General features: G+C 44.8%; 1 long non-coding RNA gene across 1 annotated transcript in view; it reads right to left on the bottom strand.

Annotated features, from left to right (window-relative positions):
• The window catches only part of LOC124080058 (uncharacterized), a 55,818-nt gene that overhangs the window by 687 nt on the left and 40,942 nt on the right, over positions 1 to 14,189 (bottom strand). The window contains exons 2-3 of the long non-coding RNA XR_009225159.1: positions 6,248 to 6,384; positions 2,060 to 2,160 (exon numbers count right to left, since the gene is read on the bottom strand). This is a non-coding gene — a long non-coding RNA (uncharacterized LOC124080058). The remainder of the gene's footprint in view (positions 1 to 2,059; positions 2,161 to 6,247; positions 6,385 to 14,189) is intronic.

The raw sequence follows: 14,189 nt of genomic DNA, 5'->3' as shown, positions 1-14,189 counted from the left end.
AACATAAACACCATTCTTAGCTTGTGGATCATTACAAAACAGGTGTTGGGCTGGGTTTGACCCACAGGTGTTAGTTTGGTGACCTCCTATTCTAAAAAAACAACAACAACAAAACAAAGAGTCTCTCAGTCTCAAATATTTCCCCTACAGATGCTTGGAATTCCATTACCGGTACTTCCTTTTGGATTAAACTGTATTTCTCCAGTTTTTTTTTTTTTTTTTAAGAAGGAGGCATCCTGGCAGGGAGGAACATGTTCAATACTTCATTTGAGAAGTTGATTAGATGAGTTGGAAGGGAAGCTCATGAGAACCGGGCTCTTTGTCTATTTTGTTCACTGTTAAGGTCGCTGTTTTGTGCTGGGCAATGCTCAGAGCTGTATAAGTCCTCTATCCATATTCCCTGGATAGGTGAATGAGCTTTCCTTTCTAACTTGAGCTACCAGCAGGGGCAGCTGAGACAGAAGAGTGAAGGCAAGGGGCGCCAGGTGAAGCCACCCTTAGCCACATTCCTGCAGGCCCTGGGCCTGGGTGGTGCTGAAGTGTGCTGATGCTTCTGGAAGGCATGGGCCCTGGAAGAGGCAGGACTTGGGATACATCAGGGCTCTTAGAACCTGGGAAAGGACCCAGAAGCTGCAGCGCCTGAAGAAGCGGCACCAATGCCCGACAGACTCAGCTGATCCATTTCAGTGGAGTGGCACAGTCCCTGCCAAGGAAAACATGAGGACTTGACAAGATTTGGCAAGTCCCTGAGACGTGCATTTGTGCAGTGTAAAGTTAGAAGGGCCTTTTGGGAGATGGGGCAAAGCCAAACAGACGGTATAAAGAGGGACTTCAAAAGCCACACCCTCTGCAGGAAGTGCCAAGGAAAGGCTAAAAGGGGCCGAAAATAAAGATAGCCCATCCCTCACTCCTCCTCGACTGGGCACACATTTTTCTGGGTTAGACATATCATAAAATGTTCTAAGACTAAATGTAATGGATGTAGTGTGTATTATTGAAAATAACGAGAGTGAGTTCATCATTGTGACTATAATGAAGAACATCAACCAGGATGCTTATTGAATGGGAAAGTTCTTAGAGATAAACTGGCCCAGTGAAGGGGCTTCGGCCTTGATTTCACACCCCAATTTTCCTTGTGTAAAGCAAGGTTAACAGCCAGCCAGCCGCTAATCGAATCCTCATCTCTTGCATATGGACATTTAGATCTGACTTGGTGATTCCCCAAATTGTACAGAGATGGATCAAATCAACCACTTTAACTTTAGTTAGATAAGTCAAGCTGGGGCCCTATGAGGCCTTCCAGATATTGGTATAGTGGGCAAAGTCTCCATATACCTGGCCCAGGAATCCTGAGATGGGGAGGAACCACTGGAATGAACTGAGCTGTCACAGCTGGGGTCTGTGTCTGTACCAGTGGAGGCTGACATTTGGGGCCGGCACAAGGATCACCTTCCAGGAAGGCCTGTGTAAGCTGCAGACACACATGATGGTGTCCCTTCCTTAAGACACCCCAAGTGGCATGGTGTCATAACAGACTGCTAGGCCCAAGGTTGGATCCTGGACTTACATCTTTCTTACTTTCTGACTTGAGGAAGTTATTTTACCTCACCATAGCTTAATTTCATTAGCTATAAAATGGAGTAATATTTACAAAACCATTCTCAATACTTAATAAAACCATGTCCCTTGCTCCTAATTAGCAAGGCTTCCATTCCCCGTTGCTCAGCCTCCGCAGGGAAACAGGGGCCCTCCCATGAGGTGGCACTTGATGTCACATCACCCACTGCTCAAACTCATCTGCCCAATGTCCCCAGTGGGGAGAAGAGCAAGCATGTAGCCAGTTGGGTGTGGCCCAAAGTGGCACTCTAGTCTCATGAAATTTCTTCAGAGTCTCAGCTTTTATTTAGACATTCTTGCCAATTTTGTATTTCACTCGGTATAATCTGTCAATGTGTCAAGTCTTATAAACTCGTTCCCCCAGGATCTTTGAGTACCTTCAAGGCTCTGAGGAGAAACGCAGTCATCCTAAACACATACCCCTGTTGGGCCCCAGGCTAACCTCACTTCTGCTTGTGGCCAGTCAGCAGGCCAGAGGAGGGGGCTTCCTGTTAGACCATCAGGGAGGACTCCATGGGATTGTGAGACCTGGCCAGGGAGGCTCTGGACACAAGGAAAGAAGACAGAAATGCCATGAGCAAAATTCTGGGCATGGGGGACACAAATGAATCTCTCAACGAACCACAAAGAAACTTTGTTCCGGGAGCCAGGAACGAGGGTTCTTCCTCACCTGAAAGCCACTAATCTTTGTGTCTTGATCCAGTAAAGCCAGATCCCTCAGGAGCCAGATTTGCTGTCCCAAGGCCATCAGTCACCTTCAGCAGCGCAGGACTCTCTTCTCTCCCTCCTCCCTCACTCCCCACACACTCAACATATGGATAGGAGGCCCCGTGCAGGCTTGGCTGGCGCCAGGCACAGCTCACGTGCCTCCCCCAGGACTCACGGTCATTAGGAAATTCTCATAACTAGCACTTTGGCCCCAAAGCATCAGGCCCTCCCTGCCCCTCTCAGCAGCCAGCCTTCAGGTCCCGCCCTCCCCCATCCCAGGTCTCGCCATGGGAACTGTCCAGCTCCCTCCCTCTTCCCTTCCTTCCTCCCTGAAGCTTCCTTCCTGGAAATCTTAACGATGGCTCAAAGCCAAAGGGAAGATAAATTATAACCTCAGCGGTTCTGCTACATAAAGTGTGCGCCGCCTCAGCGTGCTGAGCTGACGTGCTTTCCACCAGCCGGCTCCCATTTTTCCCTTCCAGTTGTAGCTGTGCTCCTTCAGGCCCAGGTGGAGATGTCCAGGAAGCAGAGCAAGGGACCATGGGTTGGGGGATCTAGCAACACCTGCCTCCCATCGGCACATCTGCCCACCACCACTGAAGAAGGTTGCACGGAGACCCACTGGCACAGGGGGCTGTAGCAAGGGGCCCCTTGAGCTCACTGGGTCCTTAGAGTTATTTCTTGATATTTGTTTGTATCTTCAAGTGATCACCCAAGCTCAGCTGCAAAGAAGACAAGGCCAGTGGACATGTTTTTCTGTGTATTCCAAGGTGGGTTGTGCACAGCAATCTCTATCCTCTTGGTCTCTACAGCACTGCGTATGTTATAGGTCTCAGTAATACCAATGGGATTTATTGGTTTCCAGCCAACATATTTAGATGTCTAGTCACTCTTCCTCACAGACACAAGCATGGGACGTCAGAATAGAAGCAGCAATTTTTTGATTTGGAGAGACCCCGGATGCTCAGGGCAGAATACAATAGTATCACAGACTGGGCATGAAACACAGGGGGCAGCCTTAGTGTTGGCTCAGATATTGCAGTCTGGCTGCTCATCTCTAAGATGGGGATAAATAACAGGTGTGCTGTGAAACAGTTCAGCAAAGGTGACACTTAGCAAAGGATTCAGCATATCATAGATTCACAATCTGAATCATTCCTTCTTCCTATCTTTGGCTAATCATCAAATTCAAGAGGGTGAAGGTAAAGTGACTCCTTTGAAAGCTTTAGAGAGAAAGCTGTGTCTGTTAGAGACAGTGGAAAATCAAATTATGAAATGCACTGTTTCTAGATATGGCCCTGATGGAAAATACAAAGAGCTTGCTGGAATGTTGGGTATATTGTCACAGCTGCTTCCCTGGGTAAATGGAGGTAGCCATTTCTGTAGATGTCCCGTCCATGTTCGGCCTTCCAAGGTTGTGGAGGATGCTGGTCATAGTCCCCTCCTAAGACATGCCTGTGTGTCTTGGTGGTCATGAGATGCTAGACCAGACAGAACCTGGAGCTACTGACCCATGGAGGCCTTTCCTGGGCTCTGACCCTCTTGGTCCCACTGTGACCTGCTGGCACCATAGCAAATGAACTTACAGTGACTAGGACACCAAGAGTGGCTACCAGGACTTTGGGGAGGATGGAGATGCTTAAAGGGGATGAGGAAGAACAGCACCTTTGGAATCCCTACTTCTTGACAGTAAGGTCACAGTGGATGGCACCCCTGCTGTGACACTTTCTCCACTCACAGGGGCTAGGACGCTCTGCTCACTAAAGAGTAAGCAGCTTTACCTGATGCCAGGATTCTCCACCCACACGGAGAATGCAGACCTGATGGCGGGTCTGATGTTGTTTAACTTCCAAAACTAAACCGGGTCGAATTTGTTCAGCTTCTTTTAGCTTTGACAACCCTGCTGAACATCAAGAACATGTCAAAAGACCAATGAGGTTTCAGCTAAATTGGTTTTGTTTGGTTTTACTGCTGTAAGGAGAAGGCAAGAACTAAAGAATTCTGTAGAACCAAACCAGTGGGGGAGGGGTCACTTTTCTTTAAACACCATCTTCATTCCAGGAAGCTGGTACATCACCAGAATGTGTCCCCAAGGAAGGAGGACAGGCGTAAAGATGTGAAGAGTTTGGGGCTGTGGCCCGGATCACACAGCACAGGAAAGCCAAGGGGGAGGAGGAGAAGCAGAAGAGGGAGCTGTTTTTCTGACTCCTTGTTTACAATTCTTTCTGGCAGATTTTTTTTTTTTTTAACTTTCAAATTTAGTCTTCAAATTCCAGTCCAAGTCAAGGCTGCACAGGTCTTAAAGATGAAGCTCATACATATCAACAACCAGTTTCTCCCAGGTTGGCCCCTTGGGTCTTTTGCCTCCAGCTTCCCATGGTAGCCACAGTGCCATCCACTGTGAACTTACTGTCACAGTAATCCCACCACCATCTTCTCGGCTCTGTCTCTGCTTCCAGATTGACACGAAAGGCTGGCGCCATGTCGTGACCAGGCAGGCGGCAGAGGAGTGAGGCTCCCAACTTCAGCAGGATTCTCAGTGCTGACGCCCTGTAATTCACTCCTGCTTGACTTCCCATCCCTTTTCCTGCCTGCCTCACATCTCCAAGCGCACCCCTACCCCCCACCCATTCTTCCATGGCCTTCCTCGACCCTCACCCTCAGCACACGGTCTCACTGTGCTCTCCTGAGGGGCCACCGTTGCGCCCACCTCCCCTCGCCTTTGCCTCAGTGGTTCTCTGGCCCATCACTCCTTCTTTCCACTCCAAGGCCAACTCTCCAATTCTTTCTGCCTTTCCCATGACTTTGCTCCATCAGAGAGGCCCCTTTCTGGGGTCCTTTGCCCTCACTATTGATACCTGCTTGACTATGGGCCAAGGGCCTGTCACCCAGGAATACTTTTCTTGCATGCATCACTGTGCCATTCCCTGAAAGCCATGTCCAACATCCCCTCGTGCTGCCTCTGCCTCTCACAGTCCCCACGTCCCCTTCCCCTAGACTGTTCCCAGGGATGAGCATCATCCCACGCAGCTGAGCCCAGCAGCTCACCAGGTCCTCTTCTTGGGTCTCCTTGAAACACAATTGTGTTGCAGTCTTCTTTTGGGGACTCTCCTCCCTTTTCTTGGCTCATCCCCAAATTCCACTGTTCCCTTTTGTCTGTCGCATTGACTCCTCTCATTTGGGTCCATTTCTCCCTTCACTGTCCCCATTGAAAGTCACTCCCAGGAACAAAAAATCACGTGTCCAGTGGGAACTGGCATGTTTTTTTCCTCCCTCCCCCAGACCCACTTCTCTCTTGGAGTTCCCCGTCTCTGTCACGGCCATGGTCATCTTTCCAGGCGCCCTGCAGGTAGACTACTGGCTGTCCCCTCCCACCACTCTGACTTGCTGTCCAGCACCCAGCCCTGTCTCCAGCACCCTGCCTCTTGCCTTGTGGCTCTCTTCCTCTCTGGCCTGGGCCATGGCAGTTGCCTCTGGTCTGCCACCTCCAGTATCTCCTTCCCCATCTGTCCTGATATATGGCTCACAGGGTCTGTTAATGAATACACCAGTGGGTCACAGCACCACTCCCTCACCCACACCCCAGGTCCCATATCTTTAAGGGGTGCCTGTGGCTTGCAAAGTAAAGCATGGCTTCTGTAGCTTCTGCCCTCACTGTGGCCCTCACTGTGGCCCTATCTTAACCCTTTAATTTCATCTCCCATCATTTTCCCATCCCTGCCAACACACTCTCTCTCTCTCTCTCTCTCTCTCACACACACACACACACACACACACACACACACAGTATCCTCCATTCCTTTGGGACCACTCATTATTCTCCGGAGACAACTTTTACCATCCCACCTCCATGTTGTGCTGATGCCTTACCTTGGAACCTCCGTCTCCCCTTTTGAAATCCTACTCATCTTTCAAGGCTCACCTCTCCCACGAAGCTTTCCCCTGATCTTCTTGGTGTAGCCCCCTCCCTCCTCTGAAGGCTTGTAGCATTTTGCGTGGAACTCCACCACACACATCATCCAGCCTCTGGAGGGCGGCCTGTGCCTGGACCCGCTGGGCCTAGCGACAGGAGAGCACACAGTGAGAACTCATCACTTGCTGAAGGAGTGAGTGAAGTGTTCCCCTGTCGTGGGAGGAGCTACTGTGGCATTATGGGAGGGCTGGGTGCAGATGGCAGCTTTCACATAATCATATCTTAGTTTCGTCAGGACCCAGCCCAGACTCAGCCAAGGCCCACACCAGGGGCCTTCCTCCTTCGCTTCCTCATTGTCTTTTTATTTTTCTTCTGGGACATGGGCTTCTGGACCCCTTTATCCTGGACAAGGTTAAGTCTTCACTTATTCCATGAGTCTCCTAGCTGTCACCTCATCAATGATCTTTCTATTTCTTCATGGGCCACTGGGAAGGTGTCTGTTGGCTCTAACACTTGTCCCCCATTTCCTTGCCCTCACCCCTTCTAAGATCTCCTCGCTGCCGTTCAGACACCAGTTACCTCCAGTTCCTTCCCTCTCCTTGTCATGGCAGGCTTGGCCTTGGCCCTCCATGGACATCTCAGTGGTGATCCCCTTCCCCATACCTCCTTCCCAAGGTCTTGTGCTTCCAAGCCCTCTTCTCTACTGAGGAAATGAAAGGCTGTGTCCCCCTAAAGGCAATGGACTTAGGATACGGGCAGGAGGGTTCTGAAGATTTGAGACCCTTCCTCATGTTCCTGGAGTCCCATGAGCAGTAGACTCTTCTGTCTTCCACTGCCATAAATCCAGGGAGGTCAGACCTTTCCCTAAGCCCTGTCCCGGACACAGCTAGAGAGGGCCAAGTTGGGTAGGACAGCTTGAGTCTGGCCAGCCTGGATGGAGTGAGTCAGCATTCATGCAGTGGCCCTCTGGCTCCTCTCCACCAGCCTGGGGAGAAAATGCTGAGTCGCACACCCTGTGGGCAGCTGCGGAATCAGCGGCTCCCGTTGCCCTGCAGCTCCACAGGCCCCAGACAGCTTGTGGGCCTCGTACCCACTCTTGGTCTTTGATGCGGGGCCCAGCAGGCTCCAGAGCCGCTGCCAGCTGGGAAGCCATCGCTCCAGTGGTCAGATGAAAGAGGCCTTCAGAGAAGGGACAGAACCTCCGGCCTCAGGCCTGTACCTGCACGGGGGGGGGGGGGGCCCTTTCCTGGCTGCGGGTGGAAGTGGAGCCAGCAGATCACATGGGCCAATCCAGGTTCCCACTCATGACCCTTCTAGAAGGCCACCGCCTTCTTTGCCATGGCTTGAAGTGGTTTGCACAGGGCAAGTTCAGATAGGTAATAGCCGTTCTCTATTTTCTATGAGAAGATTTATTAAAAAATAAATTTAGTTAAGGGGAAAAAGTTTAAAAAGAAAAGAAAAAGGAAGACAGAGGGACAGACTTTCTTGTTGATTGGATGCCAGGGATTGAAACACTGAGGCAGCCAGTCCCTTTGGAGGGGGACAGCTGCAACTTTTCAGGTGGAAAGTCAGCGAATTTCCACAGGCCCGCCTGCCAGAGACCACAGAACGGTTTTAAACAACGGCTCCTTCATGATATTTGTGTGTGAGTGTGTAAGAGAGAGAGAGAGAGAGAGAGAGAGAGAGAGAGTTTTTTTCTTAAAAAAAGGCAAGGGTTGGGGGTGGGCATTGGGGTTGCTAAAAAGTGTCCTCCCGCGTCCGGCCAAGTGGGCAGGGGCGCGCTGAGCAGATTAATGAAAATGTTTCCCTGGCACGAGGGGTTTGATTGCCCCACTGCAAAATTGCTTGCAGATTCGAAAACAGCATGTTTCATTTCAAACTCATTCTCTTGCCATACATTAGCACTTGTCAATGTAACCATTAAGCACAGGCAGTGCAGAAATTTAATTACAAAACCATTTATTTTATTGAAAGAAAAATAAACCCAAGCTACCTCAAATGCATTAGGTAGGTTCAAAACATGTTCAGCTGATAACACCCAAGGGTAGGGAGGAATAAATGCGTCTTTCATGTGCAGTGGGGACTCGATATTAGAAACAGCTGCCCATAGGTCACTCTTTATTTAAGTTCAATTATGGATTAAAAAACAACTGATTTAATGAAGGGACTTTTTATATCTGAAGTTACGGGGCAGGAGTATCCATTCTTCTCTTTCCATTTTTGCCTCCCTTTTTACACATTGGAATTAAAAAACGCTAACGAGGCGAACAGAACATTTTATTGAATGGCTTTGCTGCCCGTCCACCATCCACCCCCATCTCAGGCTTGTCTTTTGTTCTCCTAATGGTGGAAGAATGCAGGGACCGTGGTATTAAAGGAAGTCACAAAAATGTGCTAAACACATCAAAAAGTCCCCAATCTGTATCTTATTTATGCCTTCTTCCCTTCTCCCCCGTGAATGTCTTCTACACAGTTGGAAAGCTGGCCGGGGAAGGCTGTGGTGAAATACTAGATTTGGGTCAAGCGGTGGGCTGATGTCATGTTGGAGGCCACCTCTCCTTAGCACTAATGGGGTTGCCAATAACGGATCTGTTTTACTATTCTGTTGGAAAGGGGGGGGGAAAGAGTTATAACTTAGTGGTTTGGACTGATTTGTCCATTTAAAGGACTTTTTCCCCACCCCCGTCTGAGATATCTACCCACAATTTCTTACAGACATGTCCTCATGCAGTCACACAGAGGAGGGATCTGGAAAGAGAAGATCTTTTTTTATTATTATTATTTTAATTTCCCTAGTGACGATATGAATTTCTAAGATTTCAGAGGCATCATTTGATCATCTGCCTGGAGGGAGTGAGGACCAGGAAGTGGAGGCTCTTCTACTGAAAGTTCGTTTTTTAGCTGTTGCAACTGATTTATGCACAGTAGCAGACTTTTGTGACATTGACACAGTGATGAGTTTGCCTGTGTCCTTGCTTCCCAGGGTGAGACCCAAGGAGGGCTTCCTGGCCTATTTCAGAAGGGTCTCCAGACCTCTGCAGCCCCTTGTGGGGGCGGGGGGGACCTACATCATTGTCTACACTGCTCTGAGACTCCCTAGGAGTGAAGTCTGAGCAGCCACATGGTCCTGGTGGCTTGGAAATGGTACCACTCTGACCCAGCTGCCCTGTTCTGTTCTTGACACGTGCTCTTCATGCCAAAGACCTGGGGAGTCTGAAGCAGGAAAAAACATTCAGGAACAGAGAAACTTACCACTCCAGGCAGCAGACTCTTTACCAATAGGTTTTGCTTAGATAAGAGGAAAGAGGGCAAAAGGAAACAGGACGGGGAAGCTGGGGAGAGGCCTTTGAGTCACATTTTAATATTCTAAAAGAATTGGCTTTTAAATAGAGCCCTGCAAACTGAGGGAGCCCCAAAGTAGACCCAGAGTAGAGTGGTTTCCCCATCCTGTTGTCACAAGTGCACCAGCAGAGAAAATCGCAAAGCACTACAAACAAGCCCGCAGGGGGCTGAGAAGGTGACACCCCACTCTGACCCAGCAGAGAGAGATGAGAGAAGAAAGAGCAAGGGGGAGAGAGGGTTAGATGGGTTCATGTATGTTACTAAAAGAATTTCCACTGGCTACATGCTATAGATTTTCTGAGCAACACAACCCACCAAAAGAGCCCGCTGACACCCTGTGCTTCCGCCGATGTCCCTCCCTATCCAGTGCCTGTGATGAGTGAAGGCACTCTCCCTCGCTTCCAACCCCTGTGAAGTGTATATTTTCTAATTATATGATATATCCTGGCCTGAATTTCAGGCAGGAGACTTGGAGACTTCCAACTTAGTTTCAGACACAGCAATTTTTTTTTTTTAATAAAGCAACTTGATAAATTATCCAAGCATGACTTCTTTTCTCTTATTTTCATCTTCAAGAGTGAGAAGTAAATTCTCACAAAACAGGTTTCCTCTCCTAGGGATTAGGCTGGCAAAGTGGATGGAGCAGACAAGCTCTTCAGACCCATCCTGCGGCCTTCTAGGCACCAGGAGGGGAGGGTGGACTGAGCATGCCTGACAGTGGCCTGCTGGGGAGTGTGGAAGTCCTACCTCAGAAGTGTGCAGAGCAGAGTGTTCCTGGGAACAGGGGAGCTAGATGTCTTACCCAAAGCATCATTCTCACAGGCAAAGCTGTTCCTCACAAAGGAGAAGCATAACCTATAGCAAGATCATGAGGAGCTTCCTTTCAGGTGGGCTAGTGGCAACTGGGATGTCCCCTTCCAACAGGGCTCTCTCTCCCCTCCTGTGATTCTTCTAACACAACTGTTGCTAATAGCCATTTATTGACATATAGTCATTGAGAACCTACTATATCACTTGCATTAAAAGAGCAGTCAAGATGAGAACAGGTTTTTAAACATGTTGCATTTGAGATAATAATATTAATAAACCTATCATTGTGGATGTTTGATGTACTTTAAAACCTAAGCTGTAGCCTCAAGCTTAAATATAAAACAGACCTGGTAGATATACCTCCTCTTAGTGAACGACTGACAAGTGAACTGGAAGATTGATTGATAGAAATTATCTAATCTGAAGACAGGTGAGAAAAAAGATTGAAAAAAAAGATTTAGGTATATGTGGGATAATATTCAAATTTATGTAGTTAATTCAAGTTCCAGATGGAGAAGACAAAAATAACAGGGCAGAAAATATTTTTGAGAAAACACTGGCTGAAAAATTCCCAAATTTGTTGAAAGAGAAAGTCCAGAATCACAGTGAATCCCAAATAGGACAATTATGACTAAAATAACATCTAGGTACATTATAATTAAACTGTCAAAAACTAAAGATGAGAAAATCTTGGGGCTGGGGTATGGTTCAGTGGTAGAGTGCTTGCCTAGCATGTGTGGGTCACTGGGTTCAATCCTCAGCTCCGCATTTTAAAAAATGAATAAATAAAGTTATTTAAAAAAAAGAAAGAAAAAGAAAATCTTGCAGGTAGTCACAGAAAATGATGCATTATACATAGGGTGATGTTGCTTCAAAGGGCTGTGGACTCACAGTGTGGGAGCAGATAACCCACTAATACTGTTTCAAGGTTTCTGCATTTTATGTAACAAAATACAATACTAATTCTAAACACACTGTGAAAAATCTAAGGATGTTTGTTGTAATCACCAAAATGACCATTTAAAAAGTAAAGCAAAGTGGGACAGCTAAAAATCTATTGAAAAAGTTAAAGAAATATCATAAAATATATGTAACAGTCCAAAAGAATGCAGGAAAGGGAGATCAGAGAAAATACAACCAGAGTATACAACAGAAAATAAATATAATAATAATATAATAATAGCAATAATTACATTAAATGTAAATGAGAAAAATATTCCAATTAAAGGACAGAGATCACTAGAACAGATTTTTTTTAAAAAAGCAAGACCAATTATATGCTGACCAATTATATTTTTAAATATAAAGATCCAATTAATGAAAAAGACAGTAATCATTAATGTGTATGTGCCTAAGGAAGCTACATCAAGCAAAGTTGTCAGAATAAAAGGCTAAGAAAAAAAATTATGATTATAGTAGGATATTTGAATGCCCTTTCTATGCATTTGGTAGAATACAGTACAAAAAAATTAATCAAGTGGTAGAAGATCTCTGCAACTTTATCAACACCTTAACTGAACTGGTATGTATAGAACACTATAACTAGCAAGTGAAGCATATGCATTATTTTCAGTTTCACAACTATACCAAGAGAGACCAGATCCCAAGCTATAGGTCCTAATGGGAAAGGATTGAAATAATAGTGGCATACATTCTGTGAAAACAATATGCTGGGCACTTTACTGGGTGTTTAATGCTTCAATGTATTAAATCGTGAAAGGCTTTAATAAATTAGATACTTGAGATAGAAAAGGTCTCTAGAAAAAAAAGAAGAAACAGAAAATGTACAATTACAGAGATATATTTGAATATCCTCTTTTCAATTAAAATAAAATATGTAAGGAAAATCCAATATTGGTAAATAAAACACACTCTTGTAAGCAACCCATGAGTGAAAGAAAAAGAAACACAAAGTTTTAAAATATTTAAAACTTAATAATGGTTAAAGCACAACAAAAATTGTGCAATGCAGCTAAAACTGGTTAAAGAGAATTTTATGGCTTGGATTCTTTTTTTAATATTTATTTTTTAGTTGTAGTTGAACACAATATCTTTATTTATTTTTATGTGGTGCTGGGAATTGAACCCAGGGCCTCGCCCTTGCTAGGTGAGCACTCTACCACTGAGCCATAACCCCAGCCCCTATGGCTTGGATTCTTATATTAGAAAAGAGAAGATATCATTGCAGATTTTACAGTCCTCAAAATAATAAAAGAGAACTTAAGAATGTTCTAAAGAAATTATAACAGTTATTCCTTTAAAATTGATTAAAACAGAAACATTTTATATATCTATACATATACACATATATTGTAATATTTACAACAATCTGAAACAGGAAAACTAAATTCTAAACCGTAGGTATTTTCACGATATATTTTATCCAACGTTCAAAGAAGTAATAATATCAAACTCTTTCCAAAGATAAAGGATACCAGGATATACGTTCCAATTTGATTTATGGTTCCACCAAAATTCTAACATGACAGACATTATTAAGGACTATCACAGACCAACATCCCTCATGAACATAGATACAAAATCCTTATCAAAATATTATCAGATTAAATTCAACAATATATAAAAAAGAATGATCAATCATATCATGATCAAGGAGTGTTTATCCCAGGAATGTAAGGTTGATTTAATATTTAAAAAATCAATATATTTTAGTCCATTTACAGAATGAGGAGAAAAATCATGCAATTATTTCAATAAATGCAGAAAAAGCATTTGACAAAACATGACATATATTTATGATAAAAACTGCCAACAATCTAGCAAAGATCTTTGTTGGTATGATGAAGGGCATCTTTAATGAACAACTATTGAACACTGCAATTTGCCTCTGAAGTTTGAAAATAAGGCAAGCATACCCACTCTCATCACTTCCATTCAACATTGTACTGGGGGCCCTAGTCATTGTACTAAAGTAAGAAAAAGAAACAAAGGTTTTAAAAATGAAGAAGAAGAAGAAGAAGAAGGAGAAGGAGAAGGAGAAGGAGAAGGAGAAGGAGAAGGAGAAGAAGAAGAAGAAGAATCGCCGTCTCTATCTGTAGATGACATAATTTCTTAGAAAATTCTAAAGATTCTACAAAACTACTTAGAAAGATCACATGTTACAAGGTTATATAAAAATAATTATATATTTTTTAGATTTGCAACAAATAAAATTGAAAAAATTAATTTACAAACATGATGAAAATACTTACAAATTCAACAAAAGATGTACGAGACCTATACACTGAAAACTACAGAATACTGCTGAGATAATTTAAAGAAGACATAAATTATAGAAATATATACTTTACTGATGGATTAGAAGACTCCATGCTGTCAAGATGTTGGTTCTCCCCATATTTATCTATAAATCTAACTGAAATTTTTCAGCAGGCTCTTTTGGTAGCAATTAGCAAGTTAATTATACAATGTGTATGAAAGTATAAATGGCCCAGGATTGCCAATATGTCAGTAGTCCTCTACTTCCCAAGGCTTGCTATAAACCTACTGTAATCAAGACAATGTGATAATGGCTGAAGGACAAACATATAGACTGGTACAACAGAGTTCACAAATAAATGCACAAATACACAGTTGATTGATTTTCAACAAAGGCCGGGGGCAATTCAATGGAGAAAGTATGGTCTTTTCAATAAATGGTACTGAGACAATTACATATTCTTATGCAAAAAAAGGAGGAAGAGGAAAGGAAGGAGGAGGAGGGGGAGGAGGAGGAGGGGAAGGTGAAGGAGAAGGAGAGGGAAGGGAAGGGAAGAGAAAGGAAAGGAAAGATGGAAGG

Source organism: Marmota monax, unplaced genomic scaffold, assembly GCF_021218885.2.
Source record: "Marmota monax isolate L192 unplaced genomic scaffold, Marmota_monax_Labrador192_F-V1.1 WCK01_AAM20220418_F8-fsc00015, whole genome shotgun sequence".
Classification (NCBI taxonomy): domain Eukaryota; kingdom Metazoa; phylum Chordata; class Mammalia; order Rodentia; family Sciuridae; genus Marmota; species Marmota monax.
Note: the sequence above shows the minus strand (reverse complement) of the source record. Positions and strands in the feature narration are given on the sequence as shown.